We start from the raw sequence: 27,832 nt of genomic DNA, 5'->3' as shown, positions 1-27,832 counted from the left end.
GTGACATCGAGCGGTGTAGCTGTCCTGGAGGGCAGGTAGTTTGCCCTCGGTGATGCGTTGTACAGACCTCACAACCCTCTGGAGAGCCTTCCGGTTGTGGGCGGAGCAGTTGCCGTACCAGGCGATGATACAGCCTGACAGGATCCTCTCGATTGTGCATCTGTAAAAGTTTGTCAGCGCTTTTGGTGACAAAACAAATTTCTTCAGCCTCCTGAGGTTGAAGAGGTGCTGCTGCTCCTTCTTCACAACGTTGTTTGTGTGGGTGGACCAATTCAGTTTGTCCATGATGTGTACGCCGAGGAACTTAAAACTTATTACCCTCTCCACTACTGTCTCGTCGATGTGGATAGGGGGTGCTCCCTCTGCTGTTTCCTGAAGTCCACAATCGTCTCCTTTGTTTTGTTGACATTGAGTGTGAGGTTATTTTCCTGACACCACACTCCGAGGGCCATCTCGTCGTTGTTGGTAATCAAGCCTACCACTGTAGTGTCGTCTGAAAACTTGATGATTGAGTTGGAGGCGTGCATGGCACACAGTTGTGGGTGAACAGGGAGTACAGGAGAGGGCTCAGAACGCACCCTTGTGGGGCCCCAGTGTTGAGTATTAGCGGGGTGGAGATGTTGTTACCTACCCTCACTGCCTGGACGCTGCCCATCAGGAAGTCCAGTACGCAGTTGCACAAGTGCAGGGTCGAGACCCAGCATCTCGAGCTTGATGATAAGTTTGGAGGGTACTATGGTGTTAAATGCTATGCTGTAGTCGATCAACACTATTCTCACTTAGGTATTCGTCTTGTCCAGATGGGTTAGGGCAGTGTGCAGTGTGGTTGAGATTGCATCGTCTGTGGACCTATTGGGGCGGTAAGTAAATTGGAGTGGGTCTAGGGTGTCAGGTAGGGTGGAGGTGTTATGGTCCTTGACTAGTCTCTCAGAGCACTTCATGATGACGGAAGTGAGTGCTACGGGGCGATAGTCGTTTAGCTCAGTTACCTTAGCTTTCTTGGGAACAGGAACAATGGTGGCCCTCTTGAAGCATGTGGGAACAGCAGACTGGGATAAAGATTGATTGAATATGTCCGTAAACACACCAGACAGCTGGTCTGCGCATGCTCTGAGGACGCGGCTGGGGATGCTGTCTGGGCCTGCAGCCCTGCAAGGGTTAACACGTTTAAATGTTTTACTCACGTCGGCTGCAGTGAAGGAGAGTCCACAGGTTTTGGTAGGGGGACATGTCATTGGCACTGTATTGTCCTCAAAGCGAGCAAAGAAGTTGTTTCGTCTGTATGGGAGCAAGACATCCTAGTTCGCGGCAGGGCTGGTTTTCTTTTTGTAATCCGTGATTGACTGTAGACCCTGCCACATACCTCTTGTGTCTGAGCCCTTGAATTGCGACTCTAGTTTGTATCTATACTGACACTTACCTTGTTTAATTGCCTTGCAGAGGGCATAGCTACACTGTTTGTATTCGGTCATGTTTCCGGTCACCTTGCCCTGGTTAAAAGCAGTGGTTCGCACTTTCAGTTTCGCACAAATGCTGCCATCAATCCGCGGTTTCTAGTTTGGGAATGTTTTAACCTCTCTGGAGTAGAGGGGATGCTTGTGTCCCGCATAGCCAATAGCCAGGGAAAATGCAGAGCGCCAAATTCAAATACATTTCTATAAAAATCTAACTTTCATTAAATTACACATGCAAGATATCAAATTTAAGCTACACTCGTTGTGAATCCAGCCAACATGTCAGATTTCAAAAAGGCTTTTCTGCGAAAGCATAAGATGCTATTTTCTGATGATAGCACAACAGTAAACAATGAGAGAGTAGCATATTTCAACTCTGCAGGTGCGACACAAAACGCAGAAATAAAATATACATCATGCCTTACCTTTGACGAGCTTCTTTTATTGGCACTCCTATATGTCCCATAAACATCACAAATTGTCCTTTTGTTCGATTAATTACGTCGATACATATCCAAAATGTCCATTTATTTGCCGCGTTTGATCCAGAAAAACACCACTTCCAACGTACGCAACGTCGCTACAAAATATCTCAAAAGTTACCTGTAAACTTTGCCAAAACCTTTCAAACGACATTTGTCATACAACTTTAGATATTTCTAAACATAGATAATCGATCAAATTGAAGACGGGATGATCTGTTTTCAATACAGGAGCAAAACAAACTGATGCTACTTTTCTGGTTACGTGCCTCTATCAAAATGTACACATGAAGTGACTCTCGTTCTGAGCTATGGTACTTCTTCATTACACAAAGGAAAAACCTCAACCAATTTCTACAAACTGGTGACATCAAGTGGAAGCGGTAAAAAAGTCGATTAGAATTCTGGATTCCCCATGAAAATCTATTGAAAAGAGTGATTTTTTTAATCTAAAAATGTTTAAATCTGAATCGTCTGCCCTCGGGATTTTGCCTGCTAATTTAGTTCTGTTATACTCAAAGACATGATTCAAACAGTTTTAGAAACTTCACAGTGTTTTCTATCCAATACTAATAATAATATGCATATATTAGGATCTGGGACAGAGTAGGAGGCAGTTCAGTTTGGGCAAGCTATTTATCCAAAAGTGAAAATGCTGCCTGCTACCCCAAACAGGTAAATTGTTGCTGTGGGTACGACATTGCTGATGCACGGGTGCAGCGGGTGAACTGCTCAAGGTGATCCAATGCCGCTTCTCCTTCTCCCCACATGGAGTTTGCAGAGCTCTCCCCGAGAGTCATGAGATGAGGGCGGACAACCTCTCCCTTCCCGAGGGAGCTGGGTGAACGGTGGCCAGGTATAGGTCCAGCTGTAATAGGAACCCCTGTCACCGTGCTGTCGTCCCATCATACTCCCTGGGAAGGGAGAGACACATCCCACTGGGACTGGATCCAGGAGGGACGGGTAGAGGTTACCCCGGTTGTGCTGGTCGAGGCGCTGGAGAGACTCCCTGTCTCTCCCAGCGGTCCATGGACTGGACAACGCAATCCATCGTGGCGCCGAGATGTTGCAGCATCGCCGAGTATTCACGGACGCGCTCCTCAACTCCTCTGACCGGGGTACCTGCTCCTGCTGACTCCATGGTGGATGTGGAATTCTGTCAGGGTTTTCGCTGCTGATCATTCACGTCAAGTGCAGGACAACAGAGAATAGGTGATCAGGCGACTTTATTTGCCAAGAGCAATAACAGACGGGCGCAAACAGCTACAACTCAAGCCAAACGGCAAAAGTGACAAGCTCAAAATACCGTCAAGAATACAACCATAATACAACCAAAATTTCCCCAATAGGGTACAGGCAAAAAAAAACAGACTGATGCGATACAATAAACACAAAACAAAAACAATTCCACACAAATACATGAGGGGAAGAGAGGGGGGAAGGGAGGAATATATATATATATATGCAGTGTAATTAGGGAATGTAAACCAGGTGTGCGGGAAAGAAGTCAAAACAAATGGAACAATGAAAAATGGAGCGGTGATGGCTAGAAGACCGGTGACGTCGACCGCGAAACGCTGCTCGAACAAGGAGAGGAGCCGAGTTCTTCAAAGAGACAGAAAAAAAGGACCATATGCATTTCTGGTGAAATAACCCAATGTTCATCTCCCAGGAGCAATTAGCTAGCAGTAGCAAGCCAGCAAAATGTCAATGAATGTTTAATGTGTGTTCGACATGCCTCCAAATTAATTAAGTTGATTTTGATATTTTAAGCTGTGTGTTACCAACTTCAGGTGCTTCCACATCATGGTTTGCATTTTCAACATCATAATCAAATAGACTATGTTAATATCTACAAACAGAAAATAAATCCATTCCTACCCTGTACCCGATATCTAAGGTTAGGCTTGACAATCTTCGAATGTCATTACACTTTTTGGTGTTTTGTAGCATCAAATGGCATGGCCGGTGCACAGTTTGGATGCTGGAATTATATTTTGGACAAACGTGTGCAGGAAGCCTACAGGACTCATTTGAAGTAGCCTAATCAGATTAAAACATTGTGACTTAATGTAAAGTTAATTGATAAATATGTAGGCTGTATTGAAGCATTAGGTTCTATGTGCGCGAGGAATAGCCACTAGGAATTGGAGAAGAGTCCTGAATAACTGGGCCTGCTGGGATCATATGTGGCCACATTATTATAGGATGACTTGGAAGAATGGTGAACCGCAACAGACAGCTCATTTCAGTATCATAATTAAAAATACAGCCAGACTGGCCTTCCACTGTGCATTTCTATACTGTATAAGCTGTCCCACAACTGATAGACCCACAACTGATCCAAATGGAAGGAATGGAATGAAACATTCAAATGACAGGGCATTTGCGCAATTATTCAAATTACATTTTCATTGCAGTTTACAGCCTAGTGTCGAATTTTGTACTCACTTGAAAACAATAATGGAATTTTTCATTGCATTGTGATGTTGTCTATATCATTTTATTGTCCCTAAACAAAATCAATAGGGGAGCTTTTTGAGCTGCATGTCTCACTGTTCTTTCATGCATAATGACACACGTGGCCTCCCCCTGCTTATCAGCAATTCCTTCTAGTTCCTGTGGATTTACAGTATACAGTGGGGCAAAAAATTATTTAGTCAGCCACCAATTGTGCAAGTTCTCCCACTTAAAAAGATGAGAGAGGCCTGTAATTTTCATCATAGGTACACTTCAACTATGACAGACAAAATGAGAAGACAAAAATCCAGAAAATCACATTGTAGGATTTTTAATGAATTTATTTGCAAATTATGGTGGAAAATAAGCATAGTGCATAAGGGAAGCAGATGAGGACATTTGCCTAAGATGGAATCTATTTTATAGTAAAGCCTGCAAAATAGTGAATGTAAACCAGGAGGAAAATGCACTACCCTCCCATGCCGAATAAAAACACACACTAAATCCTCCCAAAAGCTTTAAAAAAAACACCTATTTTGGACCACCCTCCACCCTAGTAACTGAATGTAAAAAACATTAAGAACACCTGAGTGTACAAAACATTAAGAACACATTCCTAATATTGAGTTTTTTGGCCCATGTTGACTCCAATGCTCCCCACAGTTGTGTCAAGTTGGCTGGATGTCCTTTGGTGGTGAACCATTCTTGATACTCATGGGAAAGAGAAAAATCCAGCAGCGTTGCAGTTCTTGATACAAACCGGTGCGTTTTTGCACCTACTACGTACCATACCCCGTTCAAAGGCCCTTAAATCTTTTGTCTTGCTCAATCACCCACTGAATAGCACACAGACACAATCAATCTCTCAATTATCTCAAGGTTTAAACATCCTTCTTTATCATGTCTCCTCCACCTTAATCTGTGCTGATTGAAGTGAATTTAACAAGTGACATCAATAAGGGATAATAGATAACACCTGGATTCACCTGGTGAGTCTACGTGATGGAAAGAGCAGATTCATAATGTTTTGTACACTCAGTATAGATGACTGGGTTGTAGAGGGCAGCACTCTTGGCAAAGAAGGTTGGGATGGTCATCATGACAGGGCTGAAGTTGGTTCCTTGATTGGTAAAGATGTAACAGGCCTCTGTGGCATAGGGCATCCAGCATGCCAAAAACGAGATGACCATGACGTTCACTTACTTCTCTGACCTCTGAGTGGTCTCTGACTCCCTCCTCCCCCAGTAATTTTCAAACTGTCCCTTAAAGATCAAATACGCATTAGGGGAAACAGTGCCACTGTTCACCCCAGTGTATTTGTTATAATTTTTGTTTTGTTTATGAAAACGGAAGAGAAGAGCATTCGGCAGCGTGGTCAAATAAATTGCAGTGCATATTCTGCTGTCCTAGTGCAATGATGTCTGAGGGGGAAAAAACAATATTCGTTGTTTGCAGTAACTTCTTTGTTGTTGTAATATCTCAAACGGACATAGCAATTTCACCAGTTAAAGGTTCCAGCTTTAAAGCTTTTGGAGCTTTACAAACCAAACAAACAAAACCATGATGACCTTGTCTCTAGCCATAAACTCAAAGCAACCAGCGGATTTTGATTTGTTTGTTTAATGTTTACTTCATTCACTCAATTAAGCCATGTGCCTTGCATATTTATGTTGATTTATGTTGTGCTTTCCCCAACCTCTAAATAAATAAGGAGCTAATGATTATGTAATGTCTGTCCTACCCCCTACAGCGTGTGTATCCTGGGGAACCGTACTCTGATCTCCAAAGGTTTTGACGTTTGTGCCAAGGTCATTGAGCAGGACAACGGCACAGTCACCACCAAACTGTGGAAGATTTTCTGTGACTCCGAGTTCCTCAATGCTACCTGTGACGAATACTTTGCAAACAACAATGTCTCTGAGATCCAGGGTATCCCAGGGGTCAGCAGTGGTATACTGGCTGGTAAGAGGTGCCCACTCAGAATGTATTGTAATCGAATGTAGTCTGTAGTAGTAGTAGTCTGTAGTAGAGCGATGTACTGGTATGTACCAGAGGTATGTTATAATTGTTATGATGTGCATCTCTCTCTCTCTCTCTCTCTCTCTCTCTCTCTCTCTCTCTCTCTCTCTCTCTCTCTCTCTACACAGAGAATCTGTTTGGTTACTATCTGGAGAAGGGAGACTTCTTGGAGAAGCGGGGGATCTCTGCCATGCAGGACCCTGAAGCTGTCATCACCAACTCCAACCGCTACGTCCTGGCTGACATCACCAGCTTCTTCACCCTACTGGTGGGGATCTACTTCCCCTCCGTCACAGGTTAGTCACTGCTGGGTAACAGGCCAGTCACTGGGTCAAGGGTCAGAGGTCACTGCTGGGGACCGACTAGGTCAAGCTTATCCCAAAAGGACAGTATAGGTACAGGCTTTTGTTTCAGCCAAGCAGTAACCTGATTTATCTAATAACCTATATTAAGTTATTATAATTACATTTAAAGATCTTACCTTATGAATTCAAAGTAAACCCAAGGAAACCAGCGAGAAACATTATTCCTGTTGTAATATCCACTTCATGGTGACAAATGGTGCCGTGAGAGTCTCTCCACAGGCCCAAATGCAGAGAGAGAGAGAGAGAGAGAGAGAGAGAAATACATTCCACAACTGATGACACAAAAGGAGCTGAATAGGGCGAAATGAGAGGAAGTAGAATTTCTGCCAAAAACCACATCAGCAGAAATTCTGGGGAATACATGAGTCACATTCCCACTATCATCCCAATGGCATAACAGCTGAATAAAATGCCCATTGTGTATGAACATTTGCTCTGTGACATACAGTATAGTATTATCAGTACTCGTGTTTTGTGAGAGATGCTCCTGGTTTGTTGAAAATTCTATTCGTTTTTTTGTTGTGCCTCCACTTTTTCACTTCTGAAAATGTGCACCACATAATTCCAAGAAGCACTTCCTAGCACAGTGTAATGAAAAAAGTTAAACGTGTAAAACAGAGGACAAGCCATCTCACATCAAGTGTGAAGGATGGGAATTGGTCCTGTTTAATCCTGTTTGTATCTGTTCCTCTGCCTCCCAGGCATTATGGCTGGCTCTAACCGCTCTGGAGACCTGCGTGATGCCCAGAAGTCCATCCCCATAGGCACCATAGCAGCCATCACCACGACTTCTATAGTGTGTATCCTTTACTTAAGCCATAATGCGGGAGGGGGTGTGGTAGATGGTCACGCCTTTCAGCCAATCAGCATTCAGGGCTCGAACCACCCGGTTTATAATGAAGCAATAAAGCCCGAGGGGGTGTAGTATACATACCACGGCTAAGGGTTGTTCTTACGCACGACGCAATGCAGAGTGCCTGGACACAGCCCTTAGCCTATGGTATATTGGCCATATATCACAATCCCCCAAGGTGCCGTATTGCTATCATAAACTGTTTACCAACATAATTAGAGCAGTAAAAATAAGTGTTTTGTCATACCTGTGGTATACGGTCTGATATAGCACTGCTGTCAACCAATCAGCATTCAGGGCATGAACCACCCGGTTTATAATACAGTATATACAGTGCATTCGGAAAGTATTCAGACACCTTGACTTTTTCCACATTTTGTTGCACGACATCCTTATTCTAAAATTGATTAAATATTTTTTCCCCTCATCAATCTATACACAATACCCAGTAATGACAAAGCAAAAACAGGTTTTTAGGCAATTTTGCAAGTTTATTACAGATAAAAAACATAAATATTACATTTACATAAGTATTCAGACCCTTTACTCAATACTTTGATAAAGAACCTTTGGCAGCGATTACAGCCTTGAGTCTTCTTGGGTATGACGCTACAAGCTTGGCACACCTGTATTTGGGGAGTTTCTCCCATTCTTCTCTGAAGATCCTCTCAAAACCTGTCAGGTTGGTTGAGGAGCGTCGCTGCACAGTAATTTTCAGGTCTCTCCAGGGACGTTAGATCGGCTTCAATTCCGGGCTCTGGCTGGGCCATTCAAGGACATTCAGAGACTTGTCCCAAAGCCACTCCTGTGTTGTCTTGACTGTGTGTTTAGGATCATTATCCTATTGGAAGGTGAACCTTCGCCCCATTCTGAGGTCCTGAGCGCTCTGGAGCAGATTTTTATCAAGGATCTCTCTTTACTTTGCTCCATTCATCTTTCCCACAATCCTGCCTAGTCTCCCAGTCCCTACCGCTGAAAAATAATACTGCCAGCACCATGCTTCACCGTAGGGATGGTGCCAGGTTTCCTCCAGATGTGACGCTTGTCGATTAGGCCAAAGAGTTCAATCTTGGTTTCATCCAACCAGAGAATCTTGTTTCTCATAGTCTGAGAGTCCTTTTGGCAAACTCCAAGCAGCCTGTAATGTGCCTTTTACTGAGTAGTGGCTTCTGTCTGGCCAATCTACAATAAAAACCTGATTGGTGGAGTGCTGCAGGTTGTCTTTCTGGAAGGTTATCCCATCTCCACAGAGGGACACTGGAGGTCTGTCAGAGTGACCATCAGGTTCTTGGTCACCTCCCTGACCAAAGCCCTTCTCCCCTGATTGCTCAGTTTTGATTGTCAGCGGACAGCTATTGGAAGAGTCTTGGTGGTTCCAAACTTCTCACATTAAAGAATGATGAAGGCCAATGTGTTCTTGGGGACCTTCAATGTTGCCTACATTTTTTGGTACCCTTCCCCAGATCTTTTCCTCGAGACAATCCTGTCTCAGAGCTCTATGATCAATGGAAACAGGATGCATTTGAGCTCAATTTTGGGTCTCATAGCAAAGGGTCTGAATGTTATGTTAATTTTGTTTTTTATTTGTAATACATTTTCAAAAATGTCAAAAAACATGTTTCCATTTGTCATTATGGCGCATTGTGTGTAGCTTGATGAGTAAACATTTTTATTTAATCTATTTTAGAATAAGGCGGTAACGTAACAAAATGTGGAAAAAGTCAAGGGGTCTGAATACAATGGAATGCACTTTACAACCCCTGGCAGTTCTACTGGAAGCGGAGCTGTCCATGGTTCTGAAACATGGTCCACTGCCAGTATTACTGAAGCGGTGCTGTCCATTGTGCTGAAATTTGATTTGTACTTTCTCAGGGACTGCTGACAATAATACGCTGGAATATTAACTATACTTTGTTTGAATGTTTGAATAAACCATATGAAGCATTTGATCCTTTATTTAGGTGTATATGTCTTTGAGCTTTTGTAAACGCTGAGCTAACTTTGTTTGGGAGACAGTCTGCAGGTGTATTCCTTCACTGCTTCTCTCAGACATGTCTGCAGTGGTCCTGTTTGGGGCCTGTATTGAAGGGGTGGTCCTTAGGGACAAGTGAGTCATTAGTATTCACCTATACATCCACTGCCTTCATTATTACTATACAGTGCCTAGTGAAAGTCTACAACCTCTTGCACAGTCTCCCCATTTTTCTGCCTTAAATTAAAACTTAAAAGGGAATACATTTGATTTTTTTTTACAGATCTACACAACCTACTCCATATTTTCAAAGTGACATTTTTTTCTCCAAATTATTAATAATAAATAAAATAATAGATGTCTTGATTGCATATGTTTTCACACCGTAGAGTACATACTTGATTGAAGCAGCTGTGGCAGCCATTACAGATGTGAATCATTTTGAATAAGATTTTACCAACCTTGCACAACTCTAAGGGCAATGTATCCATTGTTTTTGTTAAAATTGATCAAGCTCAGTAAATTTGGTTGTGAATCATTGATGGACAGCAATATTCAAACCTTGTCTCTGATTTTCAAGTAGATTAAAGTGAGGACTGAGACTGGACCATTCAGGAAACCTCCCCACCTCTTGGAAAGCCATTCTGGTGTGACATTGGCATTAAAATGTGTATAATTGTCTTGCTGAAAAATAAAACTCTGTCCCAGGGTTAGGTAAGTTATTACCTGGGCTTTGCTCCATTTTAACTCTGGGGCATGAGGACATACGCAATCAAAACATCAATCCCTTTTTCAGATGTAATTTTAAGGCAGCAAAATGTGAAGACTGCGGCAAGGGGTGTGTAGACTTTCACTAGACTTGCATCTGTAACTAGCATACTCCCACTAATGGTCTGTGTAATCAGATACAAAACATAGAATAACAAATAACTTTCCAAACACTGAGAATCCAAAAAACAGTTGTGTATACTGAATGTATTATGCAATGGAAGAAGCCAGTTGTTATAGCAAAAACATTAATTGAAAAAGACAACTTAGAAATGTATCACTCTGACCTCAGGTTTGGTGAGGGGGTGGACGGTAACCTTGTGATTGGTACGTTGGCTTGGCCGTCACCATGGGTCATCGTGATTGGATCCTTCTTCTCCACCTGTGGGGCTGGGCTTCAGAGTTTGACTGGAGCGCCACGCCTCCTGCAGGCCATTTCTCGCGATAGCGTCATCCCTTTCCTTAAAGTGAGTACACACACACACACACACACACATATAAAGGCAAATAAAACACACTTTCACAACCACGCAAGCACAGCTATTTCTTGGAGTGGTCAATCAGCGAACAAGCACACACAACATTGGTAATGATCTGTATAGTAAATTTACTGTATACTATTACCAGAACCACAGCTACTACTGTTTTAATGTATCTGTTTGTTCCGAGCAATTTAAGTCCACTCTATTCAAATACCTCTCAAGTGTGTAGGAGCTAGCAGTGATTACTTATGCATGGCCCTACTATAGTCCAGGTTCAGGTTGACTTGCTGTGATGGAAGCTGTCTTTACCCCCCCTGCCAAACCCACCGTCTGCAGCTTGTGGGTAGATAGTGATTAATCACCCTGCAGCAGGGAACAGTGTGACCTGAATGAGAGAAAAGGAGACACTGAAACTCCCACAGTCCACTCAATTTTTTACTACAATGTGCTGTGATGCATGTGTGTTTTTTAAATTTTTATTTAACCTTTATTTAGCTAGGAAAGTCAGTAAAGAACAAATTCTTATTTACAATGACAGCCTACCCCGGCCAAACACTGACCCAATTGTGCACCGCCCTATGGGACTCCCAATCATAGCCGATTGTGAAACAGCCTGGAATCAAACCAGGTTCTGTAGTGAAATCTCTAGCACTGAGATGCAGTGCCTAAGACCGCTGCGCCACTCGGGATAGTTAATAGTATCTCACTGTTGTGTATTGTCTGTAGGTGTTTGGGCATGGCAAGGCCAACGGAGAGCCTACCTGGGCCCTGCTTCTCACAGCTAGTATCTGTGAGATCGGCATCATCATCGCCTCTCTGGACGCTGTTGCCCCCATCCTCTCCATGTAAGACAATCCCACATCTAATATTCATTTTGCTTCACCTTAAACACACTATGGCGATGGTTATGTCTTGGTAGCAAGTACAGCTGTTCTGACTGAGTTCTTATTTCTGTGTAGGTTCTTCTTGATGTGCTACATGTTTGTCAACCTGGCTTGTGCCCTGCAGACTCTGCTGAGAACCCCCAACTGGAGGCCGCGCTTCAAGTTCTACCACTGGTGAGTTGAACAACTCAACATCATTGGTCTCTCTCTTAGCTGTGGGATCATCACCAAAGAGTGCTAATATTCTCAGGTGTGAAACAGTCTACTATAGAATTTATGTCTGGCACCGAATATCTGGCCAGGCCAAGTAGGTTTCTGTTAGGAAGCTGTTATTTACCTGAGTAGTCTGCCAGAGACACTGTGGGAATCTGGAGCTTGTCTTAGCCTATATTAATCCTCTATTGGCAAGACCACAACAAAAGCAGACAGAGAGACAAGATGTCCTGTCTCCAATCTCTGGCCATTATTATGATCAGAGCTGTGGTGTGACTCAAGCAGCAACAAACATCAGACTGAGGACGTGACTTCCTATTCTTCTGCCCCACAGGGCTCTCTCCTTCCTGGGCATGAGCTTGTGTCTGTCACTCATGTTCATCTGTTCCTGGTACTACGCCATTGTTGCCATGGTGATCGCTACCTGCATCTACAAATACATTGAGTTCGCTGGGTGAGTGAGCTTCCAGTCCTTGGACTACAAAGCAGAGAAAAATTGCAACTAAGAAATAATTTATCCTTTCAAATGGGTTTTTCCCAGAGCCAAGACCCATAACAGACTTGGCTGAGTCTAGAGAGAAAAGTTGTCTTTCTCCGTTTTCTTAGCAATTTGTCCTGATTCTGTTCAGAGGGTTATCAAGTTGAGTCACACTGATTAATGTGGCTGCTTTGAGAAATCAGGGAGTCTATATTGATGTACTAGCACTTATGTTATTCTCACACATGGGCCATCCAAAAATACATTTGAATGAAATATAAATCAAACTGGAGATTTTCAAATACAATGGTTAAACACTGTTGGGATGTTCTTATATTCATTAGTAACTGACACTCACAGGTTACTAAACCCACACACTTAGTACCAGTGAACGTTTCAGTTAATTAATGGTTGATTGACTCGAACTCTCTGCTTGGTGGTGTGTGACAGGGCGGAGAAGGAATGGGGAGATGGTATACGTGGCATCTCGCTCAGTGCTGCTCGCTTTGCCCTCATGAGGCTGGAGGAGGGACCGCCTCACACCAAGAACTGGAGGTCAGTGACTCACAGAGAGGCTAAATGCCTCTACTCACATCTATAAAATAGACTTATATTATTGCATAAGCTTTATTCATCATCTGTACTAATGACATTCATCATCTGACATTCATCATCATTCATCATCTGTACAAAATGACATCTGAACTCAAGGGAAATGTACAGTTCCAGTCAAAGGTTTGGACACACCTATTCATTCAAGGGTTTTTATTTATTTTTACTATTTTCTACATTGTAGAATAATAGTGCAGACATCAAAACTATGAAATGACACATATGGAATCATGTAGCAACCAAAAATGTGTTCAACAAGTAGCCACCCTTTGCCTTGATGCCAGCTTTGCACACTCTTGGCATTCTCTCAACCAGCTTCACCTGGAATGCTTTTCCAACAGTCTTGCCAGAGTTCTCACATATACGGAGCACTTGTTGGCTGCTTTTCCTTCACTCTGTCGTCCAACTCATCCCAAACCATCTCAATTGGGTTGAGGTTGGGTGATTGTGGAGGCACAGTTATAAAACAGTACGGAGGATTCAAATCCTTCACATCAAAAGAAACACAGAAAGTGCTTACGCACAAAAATATTCTGATTTATAACACAGTGCGTGCACACATCCCCGCGCCGGTTTCCCTTTATAAATCACAATCAACACGAAATTTGGTGCACGTGAGCGAGCGTCTTGTCCCACCCTTTTAACGCCCATAGTTGCCTTATGAATAGTCAGTGAAACGCCCCTAATTAATATTCCTCCATACTGACTGCATGACAACAATGACATCTAAAAATAAAAAAATTCACCCAGTGTGAAATGGAAGTTCTTGTCGGGGAGGTTGAAGCAAGAACAAATATATTGTTTGGTGGACACAGTGTGGGCATTACAAATGACAAAAAGGCGTTAGATTGGCACTATGTGTCGGACGCTGTGAATGCTGCTAGCTCAGAAGGTTGGACCATCTCAGAAATAAAAAAGACGTGGTCCTGACATAAAAGTGGAGGCCAAAAAGATGCACCGTCGACGCTATTAACGAGGTTGCCAAGGAGTTGAAGTGGGACAGGCAAAGCTTGGTTTCTGTGGGTGCTTCTCTGTAAAGCTGGGCCCACTATGTGCATAGATCCAAGAGAACAGCTCTTGGTAATCGGAAATGGCTCATAAGCCACTCATCATCATTGGTCTCTCTCCAAATTCTTCCATTCGCCAAATCTTCCAACAGTGCCAAAGCAGCCATTGTGCATCATTACACATTGTAATTGCATGCCTTTTTATAGCCACCCATTTGATTGTCAAAGCTACCCAATTGCGTAACATCTTCAGATGTGGTAATTACCCTGATTGTAACTGACCATGACAGGGCCATTATCACATTGACAGTTCTGCGCAAAGAACATGTAATAACGAAATGCAGTTTGAAATCGGAAGTTTACATACACCAAATACATTTCAACTCAGTTTTTCACAATTCCTGACATTTAATCCTAGTAAATATTCCCTGTCTTAGGTCAGTTCGGATCACCACTTTATTTTAAGAATGTGAAATGTCAGAATAATAGTAGAGAGAATTATTAATTTCTACTTTTATTTATTTTTATTTATTCATTCCCAGTGGGTCAGATGTTTACATACACTCAATTAGTATTTTGTAGCATTGCCTTTAAATTGTTTAACTTGAGTCAAACATTTTGGCTAGCCTCCCACAAGCTTCCCACAATAAGTTGGGTGAATTTTGGCCCATTCCTCCTGACAGAGATGGTGTAACTGAGTCAGGTTTGTAGGCCTACTTGCTCGCACATGCTTTTTCAGTTCTGCCCACAAATGTTCTATAGGATTGAGGTCAGGACTTTGTGATGGCCACTCCAATACTTTGACTTTGTTGTCCTTAAGTCATTTTGCCACAACTTTGGAAGTATGCTTGGGGTCATTGTCCATTTGGAAGACCCATTTGCGATGTCTTGAGATGTTGCTTCAATATATCCACATAGTTTTCCTACCTCATGATGCCATCTATTTTGTGAAGTGCCCCAGTCCCTCCTGCAGAAAAGCATCCCCACAACAAGGGGATGCTGCCACCCCTGTTCTTCACAGTTGGGGTGGTTTTCTTTGGCTTGCTAGCTTCCCCCTTTTCCCTCCAAACATAACAATGGTCATTATGGCCAAACAGTTCTATTTTTGTTTCATCATTCCAGAGGACATTTCTCCAAAAAGTATGATCTTTGTCCACACGTGTAGATGCAAACTGTAGTCTAGATTTTTTTATGGCGGTTTTGGAGCAGTGGCTTCTTCCTTGCTGAGCGGCCTTTCAGGTTATGTTGATATAGAACTCGTTTTACTGTGGATATAGATACTTTTGTACCTATTTCCTCCAGCATCTTCCCAAGGTCCTTTGCTGTTGTTCTGGGATTGATTTGCACGTTTCGCACCAAATTACATTCATCTCTAGGAGACAGAACGCGTCTCCTTCCTGAGCGGTATGACGGCTGCGTGGTCCCACGGTGTTTATAGTTGCGTTCTATTTTTTGTACAGATGAACGTGGTACCTTCAGGCATTTGGAAATTGCTCCCAAGGATGAACCAGACTTGTGGAGGTCTACAATTTATTTTTCTGAGGTCTTGGCTGATTTATTTTGATTTTCCCATAATGTCAAGCAAATCATGTCAATTAGCCTATCAGAAGCTTCTAAAGCCATGACATCATTTTCTGGAATATTCCAAGCTGTTTAAAGGCACAGTCAACTTAGTGTATGTAAACTTCTCACCCACTGGAATTGTGATACTGTGAGTTATAAGTGAAATAATCTGTCTGTAGATAACTGTTGGAAAAAATACATGTGTCATGCACAAAGTAGATGTCCTAACCGACTTGCCAAAACTATAGTTTGTTAACAAGAAATTTGTGGAGTGGTTGAAAAACTAGTCCAACATAAGTGTATGTAAACTTCTGACTTCAACTGTATGAAACGGTGAACAGTAAGACAAATTACGTTAAACTGTTTCATTTCGATACCTCAATCGGGCAGATACAAGTGCACGTCATTATTAATGAGAATACATTTCATAACATGCAAGTGATGTTTAATAATTACAGATCCAATTAAATATGATTCCCGATTAAACTGTACAACGTATTTGAGGGGTTCTTTTGCAAAAACAGATATCTCCGTTTGTATTTATTATCCTAAATCATTTGTTTTATTTTTTATTTTGTGTGCACTCCAGGGAACTCTTCATATATAATATGTGAGAGGTAATATTTCCATTTATTTTACACAATGGTGTCAATTTCAAAGCGTTTCTCAAGTTTCATCCTTCTGCCATCGGAGTCGCAGTTTCTCATTTCTCCAGGTTATGTGTGTATGTATGGGTCAAAGTGTTCGTGAAGGAACGCACATTCTTCCTTGAAGTTAGTTTTTTTAAATAAATCACAACGTTTACTTCGAAAGTGGCGTACGTCTTCTTTTGTGCCCACGCATCATTTATAAAATGAGGCCCCAGGTCATCTGATGCAACATGAAGGCCAGATTCACGCAGTGTCCTCCGAACAGTTGATGTTGAGATGTGTCTGTTACTTGAACTCTGTTAAGCATTTATTTGGGATGCAATCTGAGGTTGGTAACTGTAATGAACTTATCCTCTGCAGCAGAGGTAGCTTTGGGTCATCCTTTCCTGTGGCGGTTCTAATGAGAGACAGTTTCATCATAGTGCTTGATGGTTTTTGCGACTTTAACTTTAATAGTTCTTGAAATTTCCCATAGTGACTGACCATGTTTTATTTATTTATGTATTGCTTAATTGAGCTGTTCTTGCCATAATATGGACATAGTCTTTTGCCAAATAGGGCTATGTTCTGTATACCAACCCCACCTTGTCACAACACAACTGATTTGCTCTAACTCATTAAGAAGGAAAGAAATGCCACATATTATCTTTTAGCAAAGAACCCCAGGTAATTACCTCATGAAGCTGGTAGAGAGAATGTCAAGAATGTGGAAAGCTGTCATCAAGACTAAGTGTGGCTACTTTGAAGAATCTCAAATATAAAATATTCGTTCGTTCAACACTTTTTTGCTTACTACATGATTACATGTGTTATATCATAGTTTTGTGGTCTTCACTATTATTCTAAATTGTATAAAATAGTACAAATAAACAAAAACCCTTGAATGAGTAGGTGTCCAAACTTTGGTTTGGTACTGTAGTTGTTTGTAGGTAACACATGCATATTCAAGTATGTTCAAAAACAGACATTACATCAACAGTCCATGTCTATCCCATGTTTTCCGTTGGTTTCCAGCTTTAGTTACTTTCTCTGTAAGTCTGAATGTGACTGAATTTGATATTCCTTCTGGTTAGGCCTCAGATCATGGTCCTGGTGAGCATGGATTCAGAACATAATGTAGAGCAGCCCCGCCTGCTGTCCCTGACCAATCAGCTGAAAGCAGGAAAAGGCCTGACCATTGTGGGCACCTCGGTGGTGGGCACATACCTCAACAACCATGCAGAGGCCCAGCAGGCAGACCAGGTCAGTATTGTTTGAGACAAACACACAGACACAGACACATACACTGATGAATGATTGATTAATAATTTATAACACCCTGGTCTCTGCCCCTGCCCCTCTCCCACTGTGTGCTCCAGTCTCTGAGGAAGCTGATGGAGACAGAGAAGGTGAAGGGCTTCTCCCAGGTGGTGATCTCCTCCAACCTGAGGGATGGGACCTCCCACCTGATCCAGGTCGGGGGGCTGGGAGGCCTGAAGCACAACACTGTGCTGGTCAGCTGGCCACGCACCTGGAAACAGGCTGAGGACAACCTGCGCTTCAGGAACTTCATCGGTGAGTTAGAGAAGTCATTTTTCCATGCTTTGGATGGTTTTGTTTGTTATCATCATTATATGCAAACTCCTGTTCAATCTATTTGTAGAGGTGGTTAGGGAGACGACTGCAGCCAGCATGGCCCTGCTGGTCCCTAAGAACATTGCTGCCTATCCGTCCAATGGAGAGCGCTTCACTGAAGGCCACATTGATGTGTGGTGGATTGTCCATGATGGAGGCATGCTGATGCTGTTGCCCTTCCTTCTGCGCCAGCACAAGGTGGGAACCAATGGCCCTATTTGGACCCCATTTGGGCATTTGGAGAGATAGCACATGCCACTGGGCACAGACGTCAATTCAATGTCTATTCCACATTGTTTCAACTGAATTTCATTGCAATAACGTGGAAACAATGTTGATTCAACCAGTGTGTGCCCATTGGGATGCTTTTGGGTGTTGGTTATTGAGATATCAATCATAGACTTCCATGTGTTGACAGGTGTGGAGGAAGTGTAAGATGCGCATCTTCACCGTGGCCCAGATGGATGACAACAGCATCCAAATGAAGAAAGACCTGATCACCTTCCTGTATCACCTGCGTATCGATGCCGAGGTTGAGGTGGTGGAAATGGTGAGAGACAAAAACGCAAAACCATTATATGCTCTATAAATTGATTTATTGGTGAGAGTAATAGCAGTTCAGTCGAATACTGTGCATTGATATATGTTTTAACACCCATGTCCCTTTTTAGCATGACAGTGACATCTCAGCCTATACATATGAGAAGACTTTAGTGATGGAGCAGCGCTCCCAGATCCTCAAACAGATGCACCTCACCAAAAACGAGATGGAGAGAGAGGTAAGCCCTGAAACATCCCATGTAATATGTACAGTATAATTCATACATAGGTAACTGAATTTGATTGTATATTATCGGTGTAGTTGTTAGCGATCACCAAACAAAGCCCATAGTGTCCCAAAAAAAGCTCCTAAGCAGTTTCTCTAACACTTGTCATTACCAGCCATCATCACTCACTCAAATTGAAATGCCAGCAACAGGGCAAGGCAGCATGTGAATGATTAGAATTACTGAGCTGGTTTTAAAATGTCATCTCTGTGTCTGCACTTGCCCAGTGTCATGTTTATCGTACGGAGGAGACCAAGGCGCAGCGTGATGTGAATACATACTTTTAATGAAGACGAAGAACCCTTAACAAACTATACAACAACCGTGCCGCTAAATAATACTAGTGCAGCCACAGGCAAATAGACATAGACAATAACTCACAAAATACCCAAAGAAGATGGCTGTCTAAATATGGTTCCCAATCAGAGACAACGATAAACACCTGCCTCTAATTGAGAACCCATCTCGGCAACCATAGACATATAAATACCTAGATGATAAAAAACCCATAAACCTACAAAACCCCTAGACAGTACAAAAACACATACATCACCCATGTCACGTCACACCCTGACATAACCAAAACAATAAAGAAAACAAAGAATACTAAGGTCAGGGCGTGACACCCAGTTTGATCTGTCTCATTAATCAAGAAAGCAGACTAAGCAACAATAACATATCAGGGAATCTTTGATACCCCGTGAGGATTTATAAAACAACCTGTGTGATCTTACAAAGAAGTCTTCATTCTATAATGTCATGCATTTCTAAACATCTACTGAAAAACACATGCTATAGATTTATATGCATCAAATCTACTTTATGTTGAGCAAATTATAATATTTAAAGTGTTGACATTTCTTTTATGTGATTTTCTGAAGTGTTGTAACAGACACCCTCATATCTCGACTCAAACTCTCATGTTTGAACTCATTTCATCTGTTAAAAGTTCAAATCCCTTGTTGCTTTGACTGTCACAGATCCAGAGCATCACTGATTCATCCCGTGGTTCTATCCGTCGTAAGAACCCGTCTAACCTGCGGTCTCAGCAGAGCAGTGGGGAGCCGGCTGGAGTCAGCGTGGAAAAGAAACCGGAGGAGGAGGTACAGCAGTGTCCTTTTACCTAACTCACTGACAGTGGAGGTCGGTGCCGTTTAAGATTAGAGAATATTATACTTTTTTTCATGAGCATGCCCTTGTTTCTATTGCAGCTAATTGGATGACTGTCATTCATATTCCATTCTCCCAGCTCAATGTAAAAGTGATAGGTTTAGGCTACTACATGATACTCAAATTTGCCCTATCATAAGGTTGCCACAACCAAACCTATGAATGAAAGTTTGCAACTTAGATGCACACAGGTAAAGAGAAAAATGTGCCTGCATTTAGCTGATCTAGGGTGTAATCACTTGTCCAACAGTTGCAAACGAGAGTTTCTATTGGACAAGTTCAGGAATGTTTATCCCCGTTTTGTTCTGTTTGCTTCCATTTAAGAAACGTTTTTTTAACAGAATCGGTGGAATGAATACACGCGTAAACACGTTCACTTTCATATTAGCCACGTTGTGTTCCTTCTCGCATCTATGCACTCTCCTCCTCTCACCTTTTCCCTTTGCTTGTTGACTTCAATGCACAACACATCAGCTGTATGTGACCAGGTGAACAACCTTTCCAAGCCAAAGCATATCTGCTGCACACAGCCGAGATCGTTGTCACCATATTAGCTAAAGTAACGTTATAGTCAACATAGCTAATAGAACTAATGCATTAGTAAACCCGCTACAATCATGCAGTAACGTTACAGTGTACAGTCAGTAAGCAGTTTAGCACTTACACCGGCGGGCCCCGGTGATAATAAATTAGTAAAACCAAAAGCTTACCTTGATTTGGAAGAGTTCCAGTGTTAGGTTGGATAGTCATAGCCAGCTAGCTAACATAACATCCCTCTCTTTGAGCAGAGTGTTTGAGTAGGCTAAACTAGCTAGTTTCATTTTGCTAGCTAGTTCAGCTATCATTTTGGAATAAATGAATTCGTTCCTAACTGTTCAACTATTGTCTTTCTCTATCTTTGATGCACTGCAAGCTAGCTGTAGCTTATGCTTTCTGTTCTAGATTCATTCTCTGATCCTTTGATTGGGTGGATTGGGTCAGTTCATGCTGCAAGAGCTCTGACAGGTTGGAGGACGCCCTACGGAAGTTGACATAATTACTGTTTAAGTCTATGGTAGGGGTTGAGAACCAATGTACCCAGAGGAGGACGGAAACTAGCTGTCCTCCAGCTACATCATGGTGCTACCCTACAGAGTGCTGTTGAGGCTAATGTAGACCTTCATTGCAAACAGTGTGTTTTAATCAATAATATGGTGATGTGAATATATTTAGTATAGTTTTATCTAAAGAGGAATTTAAAAAATAAAGTTTTTATTTTTATTAAATTCACTGAGGAGGATGGCCCTCCCCTTTCTCCTGTGAGTATCCTCCACTGCTCTTTGATAACCCTTTGTAGTATAATAATATAACATAATAATATATGTCATTTAGCAGGCACTTTTATCCAAATCGACTTACATCCGTGCGTGGATACATTTTACGTATGGGGGGTCCTGGGAATCAAACCGGCTATCCTGGGGTTGTAAGTGCCATGCTCAGCCAACTGAGGTGCAGAAGATTACTCTATCAGTCCTTCTTCATTCTGCTGTTTAAACTTTCTTCTTATTTCTCACCATCTTTCACATCCACTGTATTTTTCTTTGTTCTACTGTCTATCCTCTTTCTCATCTCTAGGCCTACTGCATTACCTAATCCTCTGTCCTCTGTCAAAATGCCAATTCTCTCGCTTTGACATTGTCCTCTGGCGTGTAGCATTTTAAGAGGATATTTTCCTCTGCAGCATAAAGAAGGGATATGACAGAGCAGCGTCTTACATACTTGCTTTGCTAAAATTACCCAACTGTGCTTTCAACTCACTGCCTATTGGTGGTCTGGTGTTTTTGATGTGTCACCCCAACCGACAGATGTCTCTTTCTTTCCTTCACCCTCTCACGTTGTCGTGCGGTGCCCTTCTCTTAGTCTGTGGCTGTCTCCCGCCCCAAACAGGTGCAGCTGATCCACAATAAGAACGCAACCCCCACCAGCCCCACGTCCCCCATCACGCCTGCAGGGGGAGTTGCCACCCCCGGGTCGGAGGTGCAGATGACCTGGACAGACAAGGCTGAGCACCAGGCCGCAGCAGCCCACCAGAGCAGGGCGGGGTCAAAGACATCTTCAACATGAAGCCGTGAGTCTGCTTTCACTTTCACTTCCAATCACATTGTGTCCAGAGGCTTATGCGGACATCAGCTACTTCTAAAGTAAACAGAGGATAAGGATAAAGTATTTATAGGTTGTTGCTGTTGGGGAGTGGCAGTGGTTTAAAAACTAGTTTCAGGAGTAATGGCCCAAAAGTTTGAAATGCTTTTAGTGTCATCCGCACAGCACAACTTCTCAATGTATCTTCAGTATTGTAAAGAGTCATCTTTGCATTGTCATTCTCTTCTTACCATGCTGCAGGGAGTGGGAGAGCCTGTAAGTATTATATTGAGGTTTAAATTTCTTTCATGCAAAAATAGCAGTAATGACACAACATCCACCCTGTACTGTATTCCCTCTTCACCTGTCTGTCCCATTAGGAACCAGTCCAACGTGAGGCGCATGCACACAGCTCTGAGGCTCAACGAGGTCATCATGAAGAAGTCCAAGGATGCCAAACTGGTTCTGCTGAACATGCCCGGACCACCCAAGAACCACATGGGAGAGGAAAATTGTATCCTATCACTTCTTTGGCATGATGCATCATATTATAGCCTACCGTATTATATGATATTATATTATAACCTTATGTGGCTTATACTGCCATTTAAGTAAGTGAAAACAAAGGGCTATACAAGATAGCAAATAGCTAGCATGAATAGACTATGAACGCCAGTTGTGAAAACTTGCATATTCCTTAACTCTAATCATCTGTCAGATATGGAGTTCCTCGAGGTCCTCACAGAGGGTCTCAACCGGGTCCTCCTAGTACGTGGGGGTGGACGTGAGGTCATCACCATCTACTCCTGAGAAAACAACCTCAAATCAAAACATCAACCCCCCACCACCACCCACTCACCTAGCATCTTAATGGTTTATGGCCCATGTTTCCATTCCCCCTACACTTTTACTCCCATCACATCCCTCACATCCCACTAACCCCTCCCCAGACACACACACACACACTCATAACATATCAGTTCACTTTGCACCACGTAGTTAGTACCCCCACCCACCCACCCCCCAGAGCCCCCTAAAGGCACTGGCTGAATTCTCTTTTACTATCAGTCACTCCTCCCATCATCTAGAAAGCTGTGGCATCAACCTGTTATTTTATGGCTATCAGATCACTAGATGCCAAATGGCACATGAGTTTCTCCTTATACTGAGGAGTGGACATATCCCAAAGACAAATTATTCCCCAAACTAAAAGTAATTTCTGTTTGGCAGCGCCAATGTCTTTGTTCTGTTTGTCCTTGTGTTTTTTTTTACCTTTCTGTCAATATTGTTGTTTTTCTTCTTCTTTTTGTAGGGATGTGGGTTACCTGCAAGAGAGGGATTGATATCTTCTCATTGCTGGTCTATTTTATTTCTTACTTTTATTTATTAATCTGTTCCAGTATTTAGAGGATACACTTCATATCTTTTTCTCTTTTTGTTGTTGTGCGTTAGTTGTTTTAATGTAATGTACGATATAATGTGTTGAGGGAAGGGGATGGGTTGAGAATTCATCAATCATCATCAGCATGTCTTCCTATGGATTTTCACCTTGGTGACAAGGTCAGTTGACGAATCCTGAGCAGCAGCACAGTCTATATCAATTTGAAGGAAGGAAGGATAACTGCATGCATAGGCACAGCACACAGTGACGTGTGGAGGAGACAGGCAAACTGCTACTAGGATGCTGTTGTCAGGATTGAGGTCAACTTCATACCAGTCAGTTCACAGAAGGGAGTTGAAATGTAATCAATGAATTGAATGGATTACATTTCTCATTGAACTCACTGAATTCTGATGGTTGGTGTTGATTACTGTAAATAGTGTGCTTTGTCCTATCATTTAATACATACTATTACCAGCTGCACCTGATGCTCCTCCTGATCAGTGACTAGTGCTGACAAGACTTTTAGGTGGCATAAACTATTGTTATTACAGTTATACAACTGTAAGGAGAAACTCTGAAATGTATTGATATAAAGTAGATATGGATGTCAAGAAACTACTGTGTTATAATCTAAAACAAAAGTCCATGTGTTTGAAACTATAATATCAAACGGCAACAATTTTAATATATTACCATGTAGTCTACATTAGAACATGTAAATTGCTAATTTAGAGATACTCAAACATATCATGTTTGTGATACACTGATATATTTGAGTAAATACCTCTGTTTTACTTTGTCATCATTTGGTTTACACTAATTCCAGTCTAGAAATGTGAATTCTACAATTCTTGCCAAATACAAATATACAAATTGTGCCATAGGACAATAAATAACTTTTTGATACAAACCTATTTTTAGTACAAAGGCAAAACTGTGTAGTGAATGAACAAACTATGCTTTAGATGGAAATTAGCAGTGAAATTACAACTGGTTTGAATGGATAGTTTTGAAGCCAGCGCAAATCTTGGACTAGAATGGGAAGAAACCATTTATTGTCAGTGTGGCACAGCTATTTATTTGCGAAATATAATATGACTGTGAATCCCTATGTTCTGCATATTTACAAGGGTATGTCTAAAGAATCAACCCTGGAATAATACATGAATCATATTCATTATTTTTGTAAACAAATATTATACAGATAATATGTACATACAGGTCGACCTCATATTTGCAAGTATTTAACATGTTAGTTTCTGTGCACTGGATGGCACTGTTGAACACGTGATAGAAACATAGGATATATGATATACATTTGTATGATATTGTTTTCAGAAGAAAATTATTTAATTCAATTTACTGAATAGTTTACGTAAAAACAATATATTTTGCGTGTTATGAACACTGTATTCTGTGAAGGATATTCTTTATCTAACATATTAGGACATATTATAGATGTTCTAAAAACAATTAAAGCTGCTATTCTGATTCATGTGTAAATATTGAACCAAAAATAAAAATTTAAGTCTATTAATCAGATTGGGGACTAGGAAGGGTATACAGGGTTTGAGTTACTTGGGTAGCAAGGCAGGGATGTTTGACACTAATCAGTGGTTTTCAACACTGTCCTTGAGGTTCAACAGTCAGCTACAGTTTGCTCCAACAAATCACATAGTTCATGAAGTTATTGACCTGGACATGACACTGTTTTCTTTGTGAAAAGATATGAAAAAAAATCATAGCTGACATTAGTCAATCAACATCTCCACTGAGCATTGTTTAGTTGGAGAAAATGTAGATTCAAGCTACAAAACAATATTTTGAACTTGTTATTGAAAGGCAGATCTAAGGGCAGATGAAAATATATACGTACAATCCTTCATAGAGTTTATTTGAGATATTATTAAATATTCAGTTGTTAACCAAATAAATGTTAAAGTATGCTGAAATCAGTGAGGGGACAGACCTATTTAGGTGTTTGACTGGTCCCATAGATACCAGTAAGACACTCCGTGTCTGTCGACAGCTCTAAGCTGAGGGAGAGGTGATGAGGTTTGGGGTTAGATAGTGGTAGATAGTTATCCTCAGTCAGCACACAAATGTGACACACAAATACTACAGAAAAACAAAATAATATAATCTTGGAAATATTTAACTATACAATCTATAATAGTATTGAAGTAAAATAAATGATACTATGACGTATATACTGTAACTGGACATATGAATATGATATGACCTGTCGAAAAGTTGATGGTTGAAAACAATGTCTTTTTTTATATTCCTGTTGGCATGGTGTTTGTAACAGTAGTTGCATATATCCTTTTAGACAGGAGTTGGTTAGTTGTCATGGAGGACAAGACACGTAAGCTCACAGTAGTGTCACTTTTCTTCTCACTCAACTGTTGTTTTTTTTTATAAATTAATGCATGAAGAAAATTGTCCAAAGTTTATCTTTTAAGTTCAAAATAGGTAGTTGATATGTCTCAGATATCCCAGACCTAGGGCAAGAGCTGGAACATTGTTTACATTGTGGGAGGCAACCTGTTTGCCTAGGGAAACTAGAAATTGAGTCAATATGCTCGGCCTCAGTCATCATTTAACTACAGAAAACATGAAAAGATATGGAGATTTGGAGCTGTGGAATATGATTTGAGTGTTAAAACTCTGGTATATATGCAATACAAACCTACTGTAAACCTAAAACATACACTGCTGTTCAAAAGTTTGGGGTCACTAAGAAATGTCTTTGTTTTTGAAAGATATTCACATTTTTTTGTCCATTAAAATAACATAAAATTGATCTAAAGACAGTGTAGACATTGTTAATGTTGTAAATGACTATTGTAGCTGGAAACGGCTGATTGTTTTGGAGTATCTACATAGGCGTACAGAGGCCCATTATCAACAACCATCATTCCAAACACTCTAATGTACTTGTCCTCTTGCTCAGTTGTGCACCGGAGCCTCCCACTCCTCTTTCTATTCTGGTTAGAGCCCGTTTGCTCTATTCTGTGAAGGTAGTAGTACACAGCGCTGTACGAGAACTTCTGTTTCTTGGCAATTTCTCACATGGAATAGCATTCATTTCTCAGAAGAAGAATAGACTGACAAGTTTCAGAAGAAATTTACTTGTTTCTGGCCACTTTGATTCTGTAATCGAACCCACAAATGCTGATGCTCCAGATTCTAAACTAGTATAAAGAAGGACCGATTTATTGCTTCTTTAGTCAGGACAACAGTTTTGCGCTGTGCTAACATAATTGCAAAAGGGTTTTATTAAAATTATAATCTTGGAATCGCTAACACTATGTGCCATTGGAACACAGGAGTGATGGTTGCTGATAATGGGCCTCTGTACGCCTATGTAGATATTCAATAAAAAAATATTCTGTTTCCAGCAATTTGCAACATTAACCATGTCTACACTGTATTTCTGACAAAAATTTAGCTTTTCTTTCAAAAACAAGGACATTTCTAAGTGACCCCAAATGTTTTAACGGTTGTGTATATACAGTGGGGCAAAAAAGTATTTAGTCAGCCACCAATTGTGCAAGTTCTCCCACTTAAAAAGATGAGAGAGGCCTGTAATTTTCATCATAGGTACACTTCAACTATGACAGACAAAATGAGAAGAAAAAAATCCAGAAAATCACACTGTAGGATTTCTAATGAATTTATTTGCAAATTATGGTGGAAAATAAGTATTTGTTGGCAATGACAGAGGTCAAACGTTTTCTGTAAGTCTTCACAACGTTTTCACACACTGTTGCTGGTATTTTGGCCCATTCCTCCATGCAGATCTCCTCTAGAGCAGTGATGTTTTGGGGCTGTTGCTGGGCAACGTGGACTTTCAACTCCCCTCAAAGATTTTCTATGGGGTTGAGATCTGGAGACTGGCTAGGCCACTCCAGGACTTTGAAATGCTTCTTACGAAGCCACTGTCTTACAAAGCCACTGTCCAGCCATGTTTCTTCTTCAATGCCCTTGCTGATGGAAGGAGGTTTTCACTCAAAATCTCACGATACATGGCCCCATTCATTCTTTCCTTTACACGGATCAGTCGTCCTGGTCCCTTTGCAGAAAAACAGACCCAAAGTATGATGTTTCCACCCCCATGCTTCACAGTAGGTATGGTGTTCTTTGGATACAACTCAGCATTCTTTGTCCTCCAAACACAATGAGTTGAGTTTTTACCAAAAAGTTCTATTTTGGTTTCATCTGACCATATGACATTCTCCCAATCTTCTTCTGGATCATCCAAATGCTCTCTAGCAAACTTCAGACGGGCCTGGACATGTACTAGCTTAATCAGGGGGACATGTCTGGCACTGCAGGATTTGAGTCCCTGGCGGCGTAGTGTGTTACTGATGGTAGGCTTTGTTACTTTGGTCCCAGCTCTCTGCAGGTCATTCACTAGGTCCCCCCATGTGGTTATGGGATTTTTGCTCACC

At 41.5% G+C, this 27,832-nt stretch overlaps 1 pseudogene; it reads left to right on the top strand.

Moving 5' to 3' along the window:
• Window positions 1-26,892, top strand: part of LOC135504693 (solute carrier family 12 member 5-like) — a 113,962-nt pseudogene extending 87,070 nt beyond the window's left edge.
• Window positions 26,893-27,832: the final 940 nt, after the last annotated feature.

Source organism: Oncorhynchus masou, chromosome 18 (assembly GCF_036934945.1).
Source record: "Oncorhynchus masou masou isolate Uvic2021 chromosome 18, UVic_Omas_1.1, whole genome shotgun sequence".
Lineage (NCBI taxonomy): Eukaryota > Metazoa > Chordata > Actinopteri > Salmoniformes > Salmonidae > Oncorhynchus > Oncorhynchus masou.
The sequence above is the reverse complement of the archived record's forward strand: the minus strand, read 5'-3'. Positions and strand labels throughout refer to the sequence as shown.